The sequence below is a fragment of the Cavia porcellus genome, unplaced genomic scaffold, assembly GCF_034190915.1.
Source record: "Cavia porcellus strain 051 isolate PalLab524CR breed Dunkin Hartley unplaced genomic scaffold, mCavPor4.1 scaffold_2, whole genome shotgun sequence".
NCBI classification, from domain to species: Eukaryota; Metazoa; Chordata; class Mammalia; order Rodentia; family Caviidae; genus Cavia; species Cavia porcellus.
Genome location: NW_026947485.1, coordinates 114,518,943 through 114,539,856, shown reverse-complemented (window position 1 = coordinate 114,539,856; position 20,914 = coordinate 114,518,943). Strand labels below are relative to the sequence as shown.

The 20,914-nt window shown below is 42.5% G+C and overlaps 1 pseudogene; it reads left to right on the top strand.

Moving 5' to 3' along the window:
* Nucleotides 1-4,781: 4,781 nt before the first annotated feature.
* Nucleotides 4,782-20,914, top strand: part of LOC100724718 (olfactory receptor 5V1-like) — a 29,317-nt pseudogene continuing 13,184 nt past the window's right edge.

The window sequence follows — 20,914 nt, the reverse complement described above, 5'->3', positions numbered from 1 at the left end:
TCATCTCATTAAGATGGTTTGCACATCAAAAGAAACCACCAACAGAGCGAAAAGACCACTCAGAGAATATGAAAAAAATTAGCTAAATGTCCCTCAGCTAAAGGATTTCTATCTAGAATACAGAAATGGAATAAATTAAGCTCCTCCCCCAATTCAAAGACTGATTCTAAAAATGGGCATTTGAGATAAATATGCACTTCTCAGATGAAGAACTATAATATGACAAATATATGAAAAAATGTTCAATATCACTGGTCATTCAAGAAATACAAATTGAAACCACACAGTGATTCTAACTCATTCCAGAAAAAAATGGCTATCATCAAGGAATCCAACAATAGCAAATGCTAGAGAGACTTTAGGGGAAAAGAAACCTTTATTCACTGTTGGTGGGAGTATTGGATGGTGCAACCACTGTGGAAGCCATGTGAGGATATGTCACAAAAAAACAGAATTGGAAGTGCCATGTTATCCAACTATTCCACTTCCAGGTATTTTCCCATAAGAACTGAAAACTTCACACAACAGTGATGCATTTGCATCCAGGTTTATAGCAGCACAATTTGTAATAGCTAAATCTTGGAAACAACCTAAATGCCAGTTAATCATAGAATGAATAAAACAGTGTTGTATTTTTATACGAAGTAGTATTACTCAACTTTAAGGAAGGATAAACTTGAGGCTTTTATTGGTAAATGGATGCAATTTGAGATCGTATTGAGTGAAGTTTATTGATAAATGGATGCATTTTGAGATTCATACTGAGTGAAATAAATAAGACTCACATCTTTGAATACTGCATTGTCTCCACAGTGTAAGAAACTCCAAGAGTAAATAAGAGCCAAAATGTAAAATAGGTATTATGAAACTGAAAGTTGAAGAATCTACTCAAAGGAAATAACACTGGAATGAGGAAAGGAGAAAAGAAAGAAGGACAAAGATTATATATAATATGTGTGTGTATAATATGTATAATTATACTGCTAAACTAATCTCTGTTAGCTCATCAAAAACATCAGTCTATTATTTCATCGTTCGATCATCTTTTCATGCCTATATCTAGCAATGGGATCCACTACTTTGAAGATAACAACATGCAATATATTAACCATTGTTAATCTCCTAATATTTTGTATTGAAATTCTGTATCAATGCTTTTATTTTCTCTTTTTAAAATTAAAGAATAATAAAGTAAACTCTATAATTTTAAAAATTATTCATTTTCTCTGTAATTGATATATAGATATGAGATTAATCAGATCAATGAAGGGAAAAGTTCTATGTACATGTAGGCAAGCATGGCAAGACACAGTTTTCTAAGGAAGGACATCACTGTGTGAACGTGGAATATTTACCGTGGTGGTGCCCAGTTGAAAGAGAAATGTCCAGATGGTTGGTTTAGCACAGTTCTGGGTGGGCCTGGGTGATAAGCTTACTGGAGAGGGAAAACTCACCCTGGGGACAGGCCTGTAGCTTGGATGAAATAACAAGGGCAAGAAGGAAGCCTCCTTCCATTTCTCTACTTTGGAGGAGCTCCAGTCTTCACTGTAACTTTCAGATGTTCCTCCCCAGGCTTACCACGAAGCTTCTTCTTCTCTTCTAGTGGGTGCTGAATACGGATTCACACAGGACTTTGGAGTGAGCTCAAGGCCTTTGCTTTTGACTGGATCCCCCAGCTGGTCAGTGCATTGAAGGCCCTTTTGCACTATCCCACTCCTGGTTCTGCAGGTGGCCACTGTGAGCCTACCTGCTAAATGCTCTGTATATTATCTATATATGTGTTATAGTATACATGTAATATATATGTACTATATTATATATATTTCCTCAGTAAAACTGGTATAGCATTCTTTATTTTGTTAAGCGGAATGGAGTAAGTTTTGTCTTAAAGCAGAATGAATGTTTTTCAAAATAAGAAAGAAGAAAAGGGTAGGGAAAGTAGTTGGTGGGGCTATAAGAAGGAAGTGTAAGAATATGAGCCTTGTGAAAATAATTTCATGTGTGATCAAACTGGCTCAAGCTAGAAGGAAATTATTTTATATTCTGAAAATTGAGCATTAATACATAAATGCCTTGAAGTCAAACAAGAATTTTTTTGGAGTAATGGTATACTGCTGGTGAATACTTTTAAAATGGTCTCCTTACCTTTCTGGGTAATTGGCCTATGCAGCAGTGACTGTTTTGCCAAGATAATTTTATGTGGTTCCTACCATCTTTATGATGTTGTTGCTCACATGCAAAATCTGATTCTTCTCATTTAAAAGAGTCAAGGATTTTCTATGCTTGCATGACTTTCTAGGTTTTCCTTTGAAGTCTTTAAATTATCCATGGTTAAGTAGGTAAATTCTGGACACAGGAGTGTTGTTTTTTTAACTTTAAACTTTTATGAGTCCATGCTTGTGGTACATAATGACAGGAGTGTCTCCTGTGGGAAGTGGAGCACACACACAGCTCATCTTCATTCTTCCTTCTCCCCTCCCCTAATATCCCTCCCCTCTAACTGTATCTACTGGGCCCGTTCACTTTTGCAAAACACTTACCTCCTTGTTATTTTTTTGATATAGAAATTGAACTCATAAGTTTCATGGTTGCCAGGCAAGCACTTGTGCTACTGAGCTAAATCTCTAGCCCCAATCTCCTTAGTTATTTATTAGTTATGTTGTCTTTTATTTTGATTTTTACTTATTTCTGGGTTTCTTTCATAACAGACTGCAACATTTAAACTTTGTGTCTGATTTATTTCACTTAACAATATAGTCTCAGAGTGCATACATTTTCCTAATAATGGCTAAAGTTTATCCACCATTATAGCAGAGAAGCTTAGGTAACTCAGGCATCAGAGGAAGGACCATGTCCAGATTATCACCAGGCATGAGCTCTGGATGGCAGGTGGTCTATGTTGCTGAACATTACCTGCTTCTGTGAGAAACAGAAGTACAGATTCAGGGAACCTGAAGTGACTGTTGTCCCAGGGCGAGGCTGGTTGTAATGGATGCCAGTGACATGATGCTGAGGCTGTCACAAACAAGGTTTCCAGGTGAGAAAGAAGGAAAATCTGGATCAAGTTCTGAGACACAATATCACTAACATGTGAATGTTAGCCGCCGTGCTGCACGTTCAGTTCTTAGAAGTCAGAAAAGTGAAGTTCTTTGTTTTTGGGTGAATTACTGTGTATGTAACATTTGATGAAAAATGTGCACTGCATAATGCAAGCATTGTCTTCTGCTCTCCAGGAAAATTCCAGTAAAAGTGATCATCCCATTTATGTCTGTGTTAAACTCAGATTTGTGTTTGTTTCTTATCTGCAAAATTTGAAAGCATCACCCATGGCCTGCATCCTTTCATCCAGACCACAGAAAGAAAACAAGTCCCAAACTACAGTGTTTTGAATGTCAGTTGTTGTGTGTCTTAATTTTCATTGAATGAGCAAAAGGATTTTATCAGGCTCAGATGTGGTTGGTTAGCGTCTCAGTGGCTCCACTGTGCTTTTGGTTCTTAGTTGTCCCCTGTTAACCACTTTGTCACTTATCCTAGCCTGACTGGATGAACAAAAGCATTGAGCACCATGCAGGCAGCAGTATCTTCTTGCAGAATGCTCATGACACATTTCCAGGTGGGTCAGAAACATGACCTGTGGTTCCCTCAACAGTACAGTCTTCTGTTATGGTGGAACACACAAAGCATGGCCCATGCCCTATGATACCATCCTTGCTTCTAACTCAATGTCTTTCCAAATATTTTCAAAATAGTTTGTCAATGTACAGAAGATGCCTAGAAGTCCAGGAAATATGCATAAAATAGAGAAAAAATAAGCAACACATTTGACACAAAGTCTGAACTTCGCTATTCCAAGTGCACACACACAAAAACAAAGAACGAAGAACAGGTGATCCACAGGTATAGATACCAATTTAAAAATGTAGCCCAGATATAAGTTGAACTATTTTCAAATCATTGTTGATTTTTTATGCAAGCAAACCCTTGAGTGGGAATTTGGAATATCTATCAAACACTCTTTGCAGAGCCGTTTTAATCTCCCTGTTGTGCAGACAGTAGATGATGGGAATTAGGAATGGGGGCACCGTGATGTAGAACATGGCAGTTAGCAGATTCTACAGGGATGGTTTTTATGCAATAGGACCCAAGACAGTCACTGCTACAGAAATGAAAAAAACCTCAGGAGAATGGCTAGATGGGTGGGGGTGCCAGTGGATATGGCTTTGCTATAGGCTTCCACAGAACCAATCTTAAGCAGAGTTGATAATATATTAATGTATGAAATAACTATAGAGGCATTACATGATAAGACAAGGCAAACACATGCAAAAATGATCACAAATTCAGAAAACTGGATATCTGAGGATGATGTGCTACAAATTTGAAGAATATCACATAAATATTACTGGATCACATTGGTCTTGGTGACGGGAAGCCTGAACAGAGTTCCTGGGTGTATCACAGAGTAGATCAGACCAGAGGCCTCTGAGCCAGTTGTGGCCTGAGAACACAGACTTGGAGTGATGATGAGCCCATAGTGCAGAGTGTGCCAAATCACCACATAGTGGTCATAGGACATGATCACCAGGAATGCAATCTCCAGTCCTCCAAAAGGGATATTCAGAAAAACATTTGTAGCACACTCTGTCAGGGAGATCGTTTTACTGCCTGTCATGGAGTTCACTCTGGCCTTGGGAACAATAACTGAGATGCTGCCAAGATCTATGCGGGCGACATTGCTTATGAAAACATACATGGGAGAGTGCAGACGTGTGTCTGTCATGATGAGAGTGACAGTTACGAGATGCCCTGTCAGTGCTCCCAGGTAAGTCAGTAAGAACAACACACCTTACAGAAGCTGGAGCTCCTGGGATTCTCCGACACCCATGAGGAGGAATTCTGTGAAGGTAGTAAAGTTGTCCATGCCTGCCAACCTGCCGTGGTCTCCACAGAGTTGATGTTACAGTGAAAAATAATGTAATGAGAATAATGTAGACCACTCTTTAGAAATACAGTTCAGCTTCTAATAGGAACTAAGAAAGAGGAAATGGATATAATTACTTTGAACTGCAGTAAGTGCACATTTTCCTATTCCAATTTTCTTACCCAAACTGCAGATATATATTGTTAGTTTCTACAATCATAAAATGAGAGAATTAAGCAATAAAACATTAAAGTCCAATCCCCAGAAAACTTTTACTTATTCAATATATGTAAGAGTTTTATCATTCCTCAGGACACCTCAAGAGTTTTGGCCATTTTCCTCAATTTTGCATGCCTATTCTATGAAAGCTTCTGCAACAAACCCTGGTGTTGGGAATCCCACGTATGCTCTTCATTCTCTAGGTCCAAGGTGGAGCATACATGTGACTGTGGCCTTCCGTGGCTGACTACTCTTAAGTTTTTCTTAATTGATATAATGCACAATGCTGTGCTTCCTTTGATAATGAGTTCCATCCAAATGACATCAGGCAGGTCACTCTGGACTATTCTCTCAGTCCAGGAGCTCTTGCAGTCCTCTGTGTGAATGCTTTTCTTGTCCTTTGCACTATCTATTCAAGATGTTATTTCTTTTGGGATTTAAAATTCTATTTTTCTATTAACAATATATGGACTATTTCCCTCTTGTACTACCTTGTCTGTGTATTTTATAAAAAGGTAACAAGAAAACTCATTGAAGTAGTCTTACTAAAAAAAAAAAAATGTTGTTCTTTAGGAATGTATTCTAATATTTATTTAGGTGGCAACTTTCTATCCAGACCTCTCCTTTGCTTGCCTTCATATCCTTTGTTAAAATCTCATTCCTTTTAAATCATTATTTTAAATTGGATTTATTTACCTGCACTTGTTCTGAAGCATGCAAATCATAAATGATCTGTTTACAAATTGACTTTTCAGTATGTAAATTACAGAGAAGCCTATCTCAGTATTACTCTTTCACTGGTGAAAAACAGAATTGAAGGATTATAATACTGAAAATATGTTCCTTGACATTTGTAATAAAGAAAATTACAGTTCTGCATTTTATGTGCATGATAATAATGATTTGTTTACAGTACTATGTTCATGTGGCTTTTCAATGTTTTACTAAAACATCCTATGGGAGTTGTTTTGCCTTCTAATTCTGTGAATTATATGTGGATTTTTCTATTAGCCTTATTGTTCTGTGAAGAGAAAATCCTTTCAGCATAGAATCAATCTCCAATCCACAGCTCACTGAAAAAAAGTGCAGCTGCTACATTGTGTCAATCACTGCTGCAAACTGCACTGTAGTGATTTTTAATTCCTTCACTGAAATGACAGGTAGGGTTATTGGAACCCTGGCTTCCTTTCTTCATCTATTCTTATTACATGTCCTTCTTCCTCAGTTAAACACATGATCAAGTTTCCTTGAGATTAATTCCCGTCACCTTTCCATCCTGCACACTGTGTCCTGATCCTGTGCAGAAGAGGAAATACAGGGATTATTTCCCCTGGGTCATTTTCTGTGATATGTTGAAATTCTTTGGCCCACAATTTTCAAATACAGACAACAGATTGAATGTGATGGCTAATTTCCCATGAACTGTAAAATAGTTGATATATAATAATATATCTAAAATCAGTATTATGACTTTATATAATATGAAATTATTATTATAAAAACTTATAATTTTCCATATGAGATATCTCAACATTTTTTAACTAATGAAGGACTATGTTGGCTTACATGTTTTTTTTCAATGAAATCCCCTCATAAATTTCATTAGCTTACAGATTTATTACCATTTAAATAATGACCATATTAGACATCTCAAATTTTTTGGTCACTTAATGATTATTATTTTCTTACATGGCTTTATTTTCATAAAATCCCCTCATAAATCTCATTAGCTTATAGATTTCTCAATTATCTTTTTGAGGCCAGATGAAGAAAATATTAACTTCAAATGTCCTGATGCTCTATTCCAGGCTTTGCTCTGGGCCACATATGAAATACAGAATACAAGAGAACATTTGAATAAATAATGATCTAAAATCACTAGAATATGAAGCAGTCTGTCTATTCTATAAGCACACAAATGCTATGTAAAGAAGAAGTAGTTATGTCATCTTTAGGTGGTGAAGTATGCAGATTTCACAGGTGCTGGTGTGTGACTTAGGCATTAATATTATTGATAGAAACACATAAATTAACATGTGAAAAATTACCTGATCAGTGAAGCTATGAGTCTAACTTCACTGACAGCAGTGCTGCTTTTGCTTAGAAACTGATGAGATCCTTGCTTCTGCTTCTTTCTTCAGTGAGTGTAAAGCAAACTCATTTCTCCATGAGATGCGAGTGTAAAGCAAATTCATATTCTCCATGTGAATGATGTGTGCAAACTTGCTTCTGAAATACCTATGATCCTTCGGAGTCTTCATTAAGGATGTGTGGGGGTCACAATTCTGACAAAATCTGGGGATCTGGGGATCTCAGCCTCCAGGGAGCCCAGGTTTCCTTCAGCCTTTGACTGGCCTGGATTCTTTGGCCACACTACTGAGGCTAATTAAATTTCCAATACAGTTTTTAAAGAAGTACTTTGTGCATATGGAATCTAATAAAAAGAAACATATTTTATGCATCATTGGAAATTCAATGAATTTTCAAATTCAGAATTAATTATAAAGTTGATTAACTTATGTCGATGTCCGCTCCCGGCCGGCAGGAAGGACACACGACAAAGTCTGGTAGTGGACAACCTTTTCTTTTTATTTTCCTTCTCCGTACAGCCTGCCCTGGGTTCTCCCAGCTGAAGCCTCCTCTGGTCCGCTCCCCGCGGCTCCTTTTGTGCTTCAGTCTGCCCCAAAGCCTCTACCGGTCCGCTCTCCACGGCTCCTTTTGGGCTTCTACTTCCGGGCTTCTACCTGGCTTCTACTTCCGCCCAGGGGTGGCACCGGTATATATACGGGTACAGTGTCCAATCATGTTAAAGTAAGCAAGGCAAGCTGATTGGCTAACATCATCAGTTGCCAGGCAGACTATATTGTTGAGCGGGTTGTTTACGCGGTAAGCAGGAAACTAACATATTCGATGGGAGGGGTAATCTACCTCAGGCTTTGCTCTTTACCACAGGCCGCACGTCCGCCGCGCAAGGCGAGCTATCACAGACGCGGCTCCCAACATCTCCCCCTATTTTATTTTTTATGAATGTGCGCATCGTAGCCCTTCCTGGACTGGGTGCAGAGGCTTATGCCCTATGTGTAGGCCCACCGTAGGTCCTTGGCTTAGACCCTGGTTGGCCATGCCATGGTCTGCCAAGGCCCTGAGGCCCTCGTCCTTTTTCTAGGGCCAGGCACAAACTGGACGGAACCTGGATGCACACAAGCTTGCACTCATTTTCTCTCCGTAAAGAAATCCCCTCGGAGAGAAATTTAGACCTGGGCAGCATCTAACAGTCCAGCGGCTTACGTGCAGGATGGGGTAGGGCCTGGCTTAGGTCGAGTCGTGCTGGGGAGGCACGCTCTTACCCGTCATTGACTCACCTACCCTGCTGTGTATTGTCACCTTATGGAGGAGAATGAGGGATGCCCGCCATATCTAGACTCGGTCGTGGGCCAATTGAGCAAGCCATGCATATGCCTGAGGATCTTCTTGTCCATTTCGGGCTACCGCTATTTCTATTCATCTTGTTGGTTGGTCTGTGATGGATTTCCAGTAGGGCAGGTCTGATCTTCAGTCGAGGGCTTTGTTGCCCGTGTCAGTCTCTCCGGTATCCACAGTGGTTCTCGTCCCGGTTCCTGTGGGAAAACACAAACCGCGCCTCGGTTCCAGCTGACCACTGGATCCGGGCCCATCCATTGTCCTGTCAGGACATCTTTCCACTTCACCCACCCTTTATGGTTGGGGGAAGGGTTGCAGTGCTCCACAGCTGGGGAGCAATTATCATTATTTAAATTTAAAAAATTGTGTGTGAATAGTGCCATGGATAATCGTGCCTTTGGGGCCAGGCCTTGGCCTACTCCCCCTTTTTGTTTTTGTAAAATTTCTTTGAGGCTTCTATGAGCCCTCTCAATGATTCCTTGACTTTGGGGATTGTATGGGATACCATGTTTTAATTGAACCTCCATCATTTTGCAGAACTCATTGAAGGCTTTGCCTATATAGGCTGGTCCATTATCAGTTTTTAATATTTTTGGTTTGCCCCATGTGGCCCAAGCTGCCAGGCAATGATTGATCACATTAGACACTTTTTCACCTGTTTCTGCTGTTGCAAATATGACGCGAGAACAGGTGTCTGTGGAAACATGAACATATTTAAGAGTCCCAAACTCCTGTATATGTGTGATGTCCATCTGCCAAACATCACCAGGGATCAAACCTCGAGGGTTTACTCCCATCGGTATGGCAGGTTTGTATGTGGCACAGGAGTCACATAGTCGCACGATATCTCGTGCATCTGCTCTAGAAACATGGAAATGGTTTGCTAGTGTCCTGGCATTGACATGAAACTTATCATGGAAGGCACGGGCTCGCTCGATTGGTGTCAGTAAGGTAAAAATCCATAATGGGCGAGTGGCAGTGTCAGCAGCCGCATTCCCCTGTGCCATAGGCCCTGGCAGGGATGTATGTGCTCTTATGTGGGTGGTGAAGACCTTATGGTGTCTGTTCTGAAGCAATGTCTGGATAGACAGGAACAGCCCAGCCACTGTGGAAGTGGATCTAATTAAACTGGCAGTCTCAAGCACTTGCATAGCATTGACCACATACCTAGAATCGGAGACAATGTTAATGGCTTCTGAGAACCGTTCAAGAATCATTTTAACGATCTGCAGTTCCACCACCTGAGGCTGATCTGGTTCAAATTGTATGGTAACCGGGGGCTTGCCTAGGATCACATAGGCGCCTATCCCCGTCTTGGAGCCATCTGTATATATTGTAGTTGCTGGGACTAATGGCTCAGAGGCAGTAACCTTTGGAAAAATTATAGGGTGCTGAGTGACAAATGACAAGATAGGGTCTTTAGGGTATTGATTGTTTATATCCCCATGGAAAACACATCTCAGAATGGCCCAAGTATCTATGCAGGCAGCCAGGGTCTTGATCTGGCTGGCGGTATAGGGTACTCGGATGGCTTGTGGTCCTGAGCCAAAATGTTGGACAGCTCTATCATGCGCTTCAAGGGCCAATGAAGCGACTGCCTCCGGGTAATGCTCTATGACTTTTGTAGGTGAGACCTTAGGGTGTATCCACAGTAGTGGTCCTTTCTGCCAAATCATCGCTGTAGGCTGTAGACTAGTCTGTAGCAAACAGACATCAAAGGGTCGCCCTGGTTCAATTCTGTGTAAGGTAGTCCCACCTAAGGCTTCCTCCACTCTCTGTAAGGCAGCTCTTGCCTCAGGAGTGAGCCTCCTGTGGGAGGCTATATCTGGGTCTCCCTTCAGAAGGTCGAACAGGGGTTTGAGATCTGAATTTGGTATATGTAAATATGGCCTAATCCAATTAATGTCTCCCAATAGCTTTTGCATGTCATTTAGGGTCCTAACGCCATCCATCCTAATGGTGACCTTCTGCGGAGAGACTAGCATAGGGGAGAGTCTCGCGCCTAAGTAGGTCACCATTTCTCCTCCCTGAATCTTGTCGGGGGCAACATGCAGATTGGCTTGTCTCAGGGCCTCAACCAACTGGCCGAGCATATTATTTAGCATTTCTGGGTCCCTGCCGCTGAGCAAAAGGTCGTCCATGTAATGCACACATCTTATCTTGGGAAAGGATTTTCGTAGGGGGGCCAGTAGGGAATCAAGGTAAATCTGACACATAGTGGGACTGTTGGCCATACCTTGGGGCAACGTTACCCACTCGTATCTGAGATCAGGGCTTTCTTGGTTAATGGTGGGCAAAGTAAAGGCGAACCTATGAGTGTCCTCTGGGTGCAGGGGAATTGAGAAGAAACAGTCTCTAAGGTCTATAACATAAACTGGCCAGGACTGAGGGATGGCTGAGAGAGCTGGCAGCCCCCTCTGGACCACCCCCAGGGGCTGCATCTGCGCGTTGACCGCCCTTAGATCATGGAGCAGCCTCCACTTGCCAGACTTTTTCTTAATTATAAAAATGGGGATGTTCCATGGGGAGGTTGACGGCTTAATATGTCCTAATCTAAGTTGTGTACTGACTATTTCTGACAAGGCTAATAGCTTCTCCTTAGGCAGGGGCCACTGAGGTACCCAAACCGGATCATTTGATTTCCAGGTGATTTTGATCGAAGTGGGTAGGAGAGCTTCTTCAGCGGCCCCTAAGAAAAACCCAATCCTTGCCTACCTTTTTTTGTTTTTTACTGGTATTGGGGATGTCCGACCCTGCAGGGCATTGCCCAAGCCTTTGCCGGGGGTATATCCCTGGTTCCTGAGTATATCCTTAGCCTGGGGGGAGCAGTTTGACGTAAGCGTGACATCCATCTGAGCGAGGATGTCCCTTCCCCATAGAGACACTGGCAACTGCAACACAAACGGTTGGAAATGGCCCTGATGACCCTCCTCATCGCACCAGAGCAGGGTTAAAGCACTAACCTGAGGAGCTGACATCATCCCCAGGCCCTGCAGCGTGTTATCTGCAGTGTTGGTGGGCCAGTTGGAAGGCCAATCCTTTCTGGAGATAATGGAACGGTCAGCACCTGTGTCTAGGAGCCCTGTTATATTCTTGCCATTGACCTTAAGTGAGAGCATGGGCCTTTTACCAAGTGTCATATGGAGTCCCTCAAAGACTTCCCCTGAGGAACCGAAACCTTGACTTTCTCTAATTTTCTGCTTTGAGGGAAATCTCTTGTGGAGACTGGGGAGCAGCAAGAGCTGCGCTATCTTGTCTCCTTTATTGATTACCATAGTACCCACAAGAGATTGAACCATAATTTTAATATGTCCTGTGTAGTCTGAGTCTATGACCCCCGGGACTACTGTGAGACCCCGAAGGGCCGTGGAGGATCTCCCGATCACCAGACCCACGGAATTTTCGGGTAACGGTCCCTTAAAGGTGGTTTCAACCACTTGAACACCCATATCAGGCACTAATATAAGTCCTGAGGTGACACTGAGGTCCACACCTGCTGACCCAGGGGTGGCCCTTGTTGAAGGCTGCCACCCTGAGCTGTCCTGTCTCTGGGGCGGGGGCCCGCCTGTGAAGGGGGCCCCCTCTGGCCGTTTTTTGGCTCTGTAGCATCTTGTCCACAAATACGGTTGCCCTGAGCATCAAAGACCGACCTACACTCCTCAGCTTTGTGTGATCCCTTCTTGCATCGCCCACAAACATATGGTTCTTCATTCCTAGGACGAGGCCTAGCATCTGCATTGTTTGGGCAGTGACGTTTAATGTGTCCTGGCTCCCCGCAGGCAAAACACCCTTTAGCCTTACATTCCCCTTCTAACCCGCGAGGTCCCCTCTGCTGTACAGCCGCGGCCAGGAGAGCAGTCACTCCCGAGTTGGAGAGCGGCCCCCCTATCTCTCTGCATATCCTAATCCAGGCGTTGAGGTCCTTGTTCTTATGAGGAGCTATCGCTGCCTTGCACTCCTTTGTACATTGCTCAAAAATCAGCTGCCTTACCAGCGGTCGAGCCACTCCCGGATCAGAAAATATCTTATCGGCAGCATCTTGCATTCGGGCCACAAAGTCAACAAATGGCTCTGTGGTACCCTGAATTATTTTTGAAAGACACAAGGAGGCTGTTCCGGCACCACTTACTTGCTTCCAGGCGCGGAGCCCTATGGCATTGATTTGTTCATAGACAGCGCTGGGGAACTGGGTCTGATCATCAGCGTGCCGACCTTCTCCCATAAGCATTTCCTTGTTCCACCCCCGGTTTCCCCGATTGGCGTTTCTCTCAGCCTGCTCTGCAGAGAACTCTGTGTACCAGGCTCGCCAATCCAGGTAACTGCCCGAGGGCAGACACGCCTTTGCCAGCTGAATCCAGTCCGCGGGGGTGAGGGGCCCAGAAGACAGATTCTCCAGCATGGCAATGGTGTAAGGCGCAGTCGGCCCAAAGGTTGTAACTGCATTTTTAAGTTCTCTAATCTGCTTTATCTCAAAAGGCTCCCATACATTGCGTCCCTGGCCCATAGCTACTTGTACAGGAAATATCTCGTAGGGGCCACTATCTATCCCAGGTGGATGTACCTCATGAGACAAGCGTCCCTCCTGCCAAAGCCGCCTGTAAAAATACCGACCCACCGGCGGCGGAGCATAAGACGGCGGCCATGATTGGGCGGAAAATGGGGGCCCGTGCATCACTTCCTGTTCTGGCGAAAGGGGGGGGGCTCCCAGGCGGCCGCCTCGTGGCGAGGAATCGCCTCCAGAAACGGCCCCCAAGGTGGGGCGGAAGGCTTCGCCTCCCTCTCGCGCCGGGGAGCGCTCAGGAGCTCTCTACTCCTCCGCAGACCAGGTTGAGCAGAGCGCAATTCACGGGGCAACGCTGGAAAAGAACCCTGCGACTCCTTATTGAGCGACTTAGGCTCCTGACAGCTGGTCTCTTTGGCCCCCTTGCCATTCAACTTTCCCTCGTCCTCGGAGTCAGACGACTCCGAGGCTAGAGCCCCGTCCTCCTCCTTAGCATCCTTGTTCCCCTTGACGGACCCCTCTCGGGAGCTCCCTGACTGGGCCTGCTCAGATACCCTGCGTACTTTTGTAAGCTCTTGAGAGCTTTCTCCACAACCACCCTCGCTCTTAGTGTTGCTACCTAGCATGTTTCCCATTTTTTAATATGTTACTCACCGCGTGAGGCCCAAGGAATCCGCCACTTACGCGTGAGCCTGAGGGGAGTCTAAAAGCCCTGTAGGTGCGCGCCACCCAGAGCCCAGGCTTATCCCCAACTCACCTGTCTCGCAGCTCTGTACTGGAGCGTTGTCCACTTCCACGTCTCGGGGGTGATCAGTCCCCGGGCGGGCCTCCAAATGTCGATGTCCGCTCCCGGCCGGCAGGAAGGACACACGACAAAGTCTGGTAGTGGACAACCTTTTCTTTTTATTTTCCTTCTCCGTACAGCCTGCCCTGGGTTCTCCCAGCTGAAGCCTCCTCTGGTCCGCTCCCCGCGGCTCCTTTTGTGCTTCAGTCTGCCCCAAAGCCTCTACCGGTCCGCTCTCCGTGGCTCCTTTTGGGCTTCTACTTCCGGGCTTCTACCTGGCTTCTACTTCCGCCCAGGGGTGGCACCGGTATATATACGGGTACAGTGTCCAATCATGTTAAAGTAAGCAAGGCAAGCTGATTGGCTAACATCATCAGTTGCCAGGCAGACTATATTGTTGAGCGGGTTGTTTACGCGGTAAGCAGGAAACTAACATATTCGATGGGAGGGGTAATCTACCTCAGGCTTTGCTCTTTACCACAGGCCGCACGTCCGCCGAGCAAGGCGAGCTATCACAGACGCGGCTCCCAACAAACTTACATCATAGTAATCCTTGAAATGCTATCTTTCTACAATCAGTGTGCTGTGACTGGAAGTAGTGTCAACTTGTGTGTGAGTGGTATCCATAGAATCAATAAAAGATGCTACAAAATCACACATGGCCCATACTGAGCAAAACAGTTAAAATTGGAGCATGAAATCTTCATTAATATGTATTTATTTATTTTTTTACTTTCTATTATTTTTTTAAAAATCATATGCTATTTTGTGTCACTATGGAATGAATGGAGAATGCCAGTCTTATTGTATAAAAGTTTGATTACAACTCTCCTTGGCCTTTCCAGTCCTATATCAATGCAAGGCATTTTTTTTTTCCTTGTTCAACCAAATCCACAGGCTCCACTGGCTGGGAGATATCTCCTCAGAAACAGTTGTGTGTCTCAGTGTCTTGGGCTGTACCATTGAAGGCTGTATCAACGAACATTGGGGCAACTCAGGAAATTGTTTCTATTTCCTGGCCATGGACCTGCAGAGCTGTGAGCACTGGGTGGGAGAAGCACAAAAATCTAATGACAGCAGCATCCTTAGCAAGAGTTCGCTGGTCTCAATCAGGCACAGCCTGTCTGCGTCTCCCTGATCTTGTAAATGTCAGAGAACATCTCATCATGGCTAATGAGGTCCCAACAGATAATCATGATGGTGGCTGAAGGGAGCCAAGAGCCAAGATAATCATGATGGTGGCTTAGCAGGAGCCAAGAGCTAAGAGCAAGCATCAGTGTGGTGCACCCCAAGAGGCACTTGGCAAGAGTGGGGAGCAGAAGGAAAAGTTCCTAGTACTGAAGAGTTGGTTTATATCAACCCAACTTCAAGCAACCTGTGCCTGCCCTAAGGCTCATCATTTTTTTTTCTTTTTCTTTCTTTTCTTTTTTCTTTTTTTTTTTTGTCTTTTTCATTTTTATCAGTACCAGGGATTGAACTCACAACTGCCTGCTTGCAAGGAAGGCTCATCTTTTGTGACATCTCTGAATATAACCCACTATCTCCCTCTGCTTTGGAAAGTTTAGAGCAATTTTAGATTCACAGCAGAATTGAAAGAAAGTACAGCTGCCATTGGAAAGCTTGCTTCCTGTGGTCAGTCAGCATGAGCAAGGACACAATCAAATAGGCCTGTGGAACTACAGGTCACCACTTGAGTCCTTTCTTTCTTTTAGGCAGCCTTTACCCACTGGGAGAATCAAAGAAACCCATCCCTGTGTGTCCACCACCACCATGGGAGTCCTGTTGTAGACACACAAGATGACAAAATCAGCCCCACCACCATGAACCCCTGACCATCAGGGGAGCCCTAGTGTAACTGCATGGCTCTGGAGACTCCTGCCTCATCCCCTGATTCCTTCCTGTAAACCTGGAGTCAGAGAAACCCAGGTGCCTGTCCCCTTCCCCTACCCTGTGGAGGGGCTGCCAGTGTGGGAAGTGCCAGGACCCCACAACCAATTTGTTGGGAAGAAACCCAGGAGAATATTAAGATGAAGGAGCAAAAGGCAACCTCAGACCTTCAGCCCACACAGAACAAGTCTGGTAGATATAGACATAAAAGAAAAGATAAGTCACACACGTGAAATTCCCGAGAGAATAGCAACTGAAGTAAAGAAAAATTTCATGAGATTGTAAGAGAAATCAAATCATAAATAATGTCTCAGGTAAAATAAGAAATCACAAACATAATGAATGAACTTCTGAGTATATCTAAAGAAGACGTAGAGAAAAAGAGAAGCACAGGAAAATGATGAAAACCATGAATGAACAATATAGAAAGGAATTAAAATGTATGAGACTAATTCAAAGAGAAATTCAAGAAATATTAAAAGTTGATGAAAAGCTGGCAAAATGCTTGAAAGAGACTGAATATAGACTTTTAGACCTTGAGGACAGGATTTTAGCTAGTGATGGTGAAAGAAAAATGTCTTAAAAATAACAAGTAAATAGGAAATAATAATTCAAGTGCTGCAAAATGAATGCAAATAGAAATAATTTAAGAGTTATAGGTATTAAACCAAAAGCAGGACCCAACACAAATGAAATAAAATTGGCATTGTGGATGAATATGTATTTCTAAGATGCAATATAAATGGCAAATAAATATATGAAAAAACATTCAACATCATTGGTCAATTAAGAAATGTAAACTAAAACAACACTGAGATTCCATCTTACCCCAGAAAGAATGGCTGTCATCAATAAATTAACCAATAACAAATGCTGGTGCGGAAAACGAAACTCTTCTGCATTGTTGGTGTAAGTTTAGACTGGTAAATTACTGTGTAAATCAGTGTGGAGATTCCTCAAGAAACAAGATTAGAGGTCCCATTTGATCCAGCTATTTCCCTTCTAGGTATTTTATCAGAAGAATTCAAAATACCATAGCCCATCTTTATATGTGCACCCATGTTTGTAGAAACACAATTTGTAATAGATCTTGGAAACAAACCAGATGCCTATCAACCAAAGAATGGATAAAAAATATGTGATTTTAAAAAAAAAAAAATATATATATATATATATATATATATATATATATATATATATATAACGGAGTACTACTCAGTCATAAAGAAGGATAAATTGTAGACATTTATAGGTAAATGAATGCAACTCAGGACCATCCTTCAATGAAGTAAATCAGACCCATTCTTGTGAAAATCACATTGTTTTCCTAGTGTGAGAACCTGAACAAGTACATAAGATCTGAAATGTACAATAGTTATTGTGCATTGAGGAAAAATTGTTCAAAAGAAAAGACAAACTCTGGTAGGGGAACAGAGAAAGGAAGAAAGGGAAAAACAAAAAAATACACATATAAACAAGATAGTCAAGCTGGCTTCTATTTGTTCCTTGAAAAGAATGTTTTGTGCTAATATTCTTTAGACAAGCTACCATGTCTATGTCCTGTACTCTGAATAAACTACTACAAAGACGAAAATGCACAATGTATACAATATTGTAACTGTCGAATTGATCTGTTTTGAAACTCGGTTTCATTATCTTTTTTTTTTTCTCTTTAAAGTAAAATTAACCAAAGAAGGTTTGGTTGCTGTAGTGATTCGTGCCATTGTAAGGCCACCATGTGGTCTGCACAGGAAGAAGAAGAAAGATGTCCTCCACACACTGCACAAGTTGGCAACACCCATTTATTGTTGGTTGAATTGTGCTAAATACAAGCTTTTCAGTTAAGAGGTGAGCCTCTGGGACTCTGCTGAAGAAGGGCTGCCAAAGGCATTGGTGCCCTAGATTTTATTTCTTGGTGCTCAGTGATCCTGGTGGTACATAGCTCCTGTTGTCATGATCCAGGGTCCTGCCTACTGCTCAAGCTGGTGAGGAGCTGTGGTGTCATCAATGTGATGCTGGCTGTGTAGGATGCAAGATATAAGATGGTGGGGCCAGAGGAAGATTCTTGACAGAGCCCAGGCAAGAAACCTCTGAGAGCTGGGTGGATGAAGCTGAGAGATTGAAGCCAAATGTCGAAAAGAGACCACAGGAAGCCAGAGAGGACAGGAACCTAAATATCTTCCAGGGAAAGCTGTCAGGAGCAAGTGGAATCAGCCTGAAGGAGAGGCTGTGTGGGCTGCAATTGATGAAGTCAGGGGGGTTGGCTTGCTCTAGCCTGTTGGGCCTCACTAACACCAGGTGTGCTGGGTGCCAAAATTTCTATAAATAAGGATAAACCTGAATCATTTGAAGGGAAATGAATGTGCCTTGAGTTAAATGTTAAGTGAGGTGCATCAGATTCACAGCTTGAATATCACATAGTTTATATTACATAAGAAACCCAAATGGTACATAAAAAGTTATAAGTATTATAAAGTAGGCAGATAGATATTTTGCAAAGGGAATGGAAGCAAGACATGGAGAGATGCAAAAGGGAGTGTATAGAAAGGGGATTCAAAGAAGAGGAAAGAGGTGTTGTGTATACACACCTACTCACCAGGATGAGAGCAATCATTACATACTGCAAACGCACACCAGTGAAAATAAAAAACAAGCTATGGTACCACCAGAAGTGAGTAAGTTGACAGAACAGAATGAAATGCAAGTGCATGGAATCAGCGTGGCCTGTGATGAGATGCTTATGACTTAAGTCTATCTCAGAAATATTAATGGATCTCACTGGACTTCTGCAGAGTATTCTGGATATGGGCAGCAGAATAATCCATCCCAGAGGCCTGAGAGCCCCATATTGCTGCATGCAAAGCCCTGGAGTTGTGGGGAGCTCCTAGTGCTGACAGTGGCAAAGTATGACAGAGCAGGTGTAGTACATAAACACAAGAAAACAGTAACACAGTGGATCTAAAAAAGGTAAAAGGAAACTGCGTGTCACATTTTGGAAGATAAATCCATTTTCTTCATGTCAGACAATTTATGGGTGAGTTGAGAACTGTAACAGAAATGTAACCAAAATCTATGAGGGATAAACTCTGTATTCAGAAGGATATTAGAAAGCATGCTATTGGTTCCATCACAAGGGCAGAATGGTCAGCAGATACCTGCCAGGAGCCCCCACATGGATCACTGAGATCATCAGTCTAGGTTGGAGGCAGAGCTGCTGGGACATATCGACATCTGGGAGGAGGAATTCTGTGAAGATAGTGGGGTTGCCTATTTCTGCAGGTTTGCCATGTGACCTGTCACCAATGGCAAACTAATCAGGTGATACCACAAATGAAACAAAGGAACGCTGGTACCATTTTCATACGAAACGTTCACTGGAAAATAAGTTGGTTCAAATGATTTTTAAGATCCATACTTCAAACACAGGTACACTTTTGTGAAGCATCCTGCTGAAGTGACAATCAGAAATAACCTGGAAGGCTGTGGTTGATTTCTCAGTTTCAATTAAATCAGGATGTAGGAAGACACTGAAAAGGTAGTAGCACTGAGCAAATAATAGAATACTAGGACACTTAGAAAAAATTAGAGTTTTTCCCAATGAGTTATAGAAATCTGTCATCATAACAGAATGAGCAACAAGATCAAAGACAGACATAGTGTAGGGGTGAGACAGGTGGTCTTTCTCTCATGAAGACCACTGGTGTGGAGCCCATTCCAGCCTTCTGATATCTTCACCTGGAATAAGCCAGAAAGATCTGGATTCCAACACATTCATCTCATAAGTATTGCTTCTGCTGAAGCAGTTTTGGAAGTCTTCTTTCTGAATGTGTTTAGCTGTACTGTCACAGCTGTCTTGACCTGAATCTATTCAAAGAGTTTCCTTTTCATAGTCATTTTGATTTTGGGCAAGAGCTAGAAGTCACACAAGGCCAGGTCAGTGATCATGGATGGGGACATACTGTCATATTCCTATGCTCCTGCCTTTCCATTAGATGACAGGAGCATTCACTGTGTGTCTGGTCACATCTCATGAAGACACAAAAGAGGAGTATTTGATATATGCTTCAGAAAGTGGAAAGAATGAGTTGATGCATGGGATTTTTAGGATAATGAGTATGAAAATTGGAAAAAAGGGCAGTGGAACTGCACAAAAGGACCCATTGTTGATTATTATATGAAGAAGTGCTTTCTAATTACTATTGTAAATAGTATCTAGGGTTAGTCATTAACTTAGTAAGAGACTCAAGATTTTTGATGGCAAAACAAGGCTTGTACATGGATGGCATGTGGTTTCCTCCAGTGTATTTTCTGTTAAACCTGAAATGCTGACACAAGCACTGCATACCATCACAGGGCCTAGAGATAACAATTGGCGATAGAGAAGTACTATTCAACAGAAGAGGAAATTGAAGGATTTCTTCAGAGTAGATCTAGATTTTTTTGTTATTGTTGTTGCTTTGGAGCTTTGTATTTCAGTGAAGAAGGAAAATAGTATTATGCAACTTGAGAATTAATTAAGCCATGGAGTGAATCAATCTATTTCAAAAACTTTGGCTTTAAGAAAGTGAACTTTTGTAGACCACACACTAAAAGAATCCCCCTACAGGATATTGCTAGTTCATTCATACTATTACTTTATAACAAATACCATCTATCTTGGCATTATGCAGAGGTAAGTGACAACTGGTCTTGTTCTGTGTGCAGTACAAATTTCTTGGTCATATTATTCTATGATGTCTTCACAGCCTTAGAGATTATTTCATTTTTTCCAAACAAGCTAGAATAGGGATTGTACAAGAAAATTTGAGTTCTTGTGTTGTCCCTGAACTCCAGTAACAGTACTGCCCAGGAGCCCCTTTGTTGTCTTTAATTTGAGTTATTTAAAACATAAAATACAAATAACACATATTTTTACAAATGTACAAATGAAACAAGGTTAAACATTTCCAAAATGAAAAGGCACAAGATAAACATTACCATTCCAAAAGTTACAAATGGGGGCACACAAAGCATTGGAAACAAAGCAAATCCAACATCCAGCAGGGTGAACATTAAGTCCTAGAGTTCCATGCTCAGCATTTGGAGCAATCTGCTTGCAGGCTCCAAAAGCCTGGCATGATTTTATCACCACAGCCCCTCCAGGGATTTCAGCTCATGCAGATTTTCTCTTTAGCACCTCTGC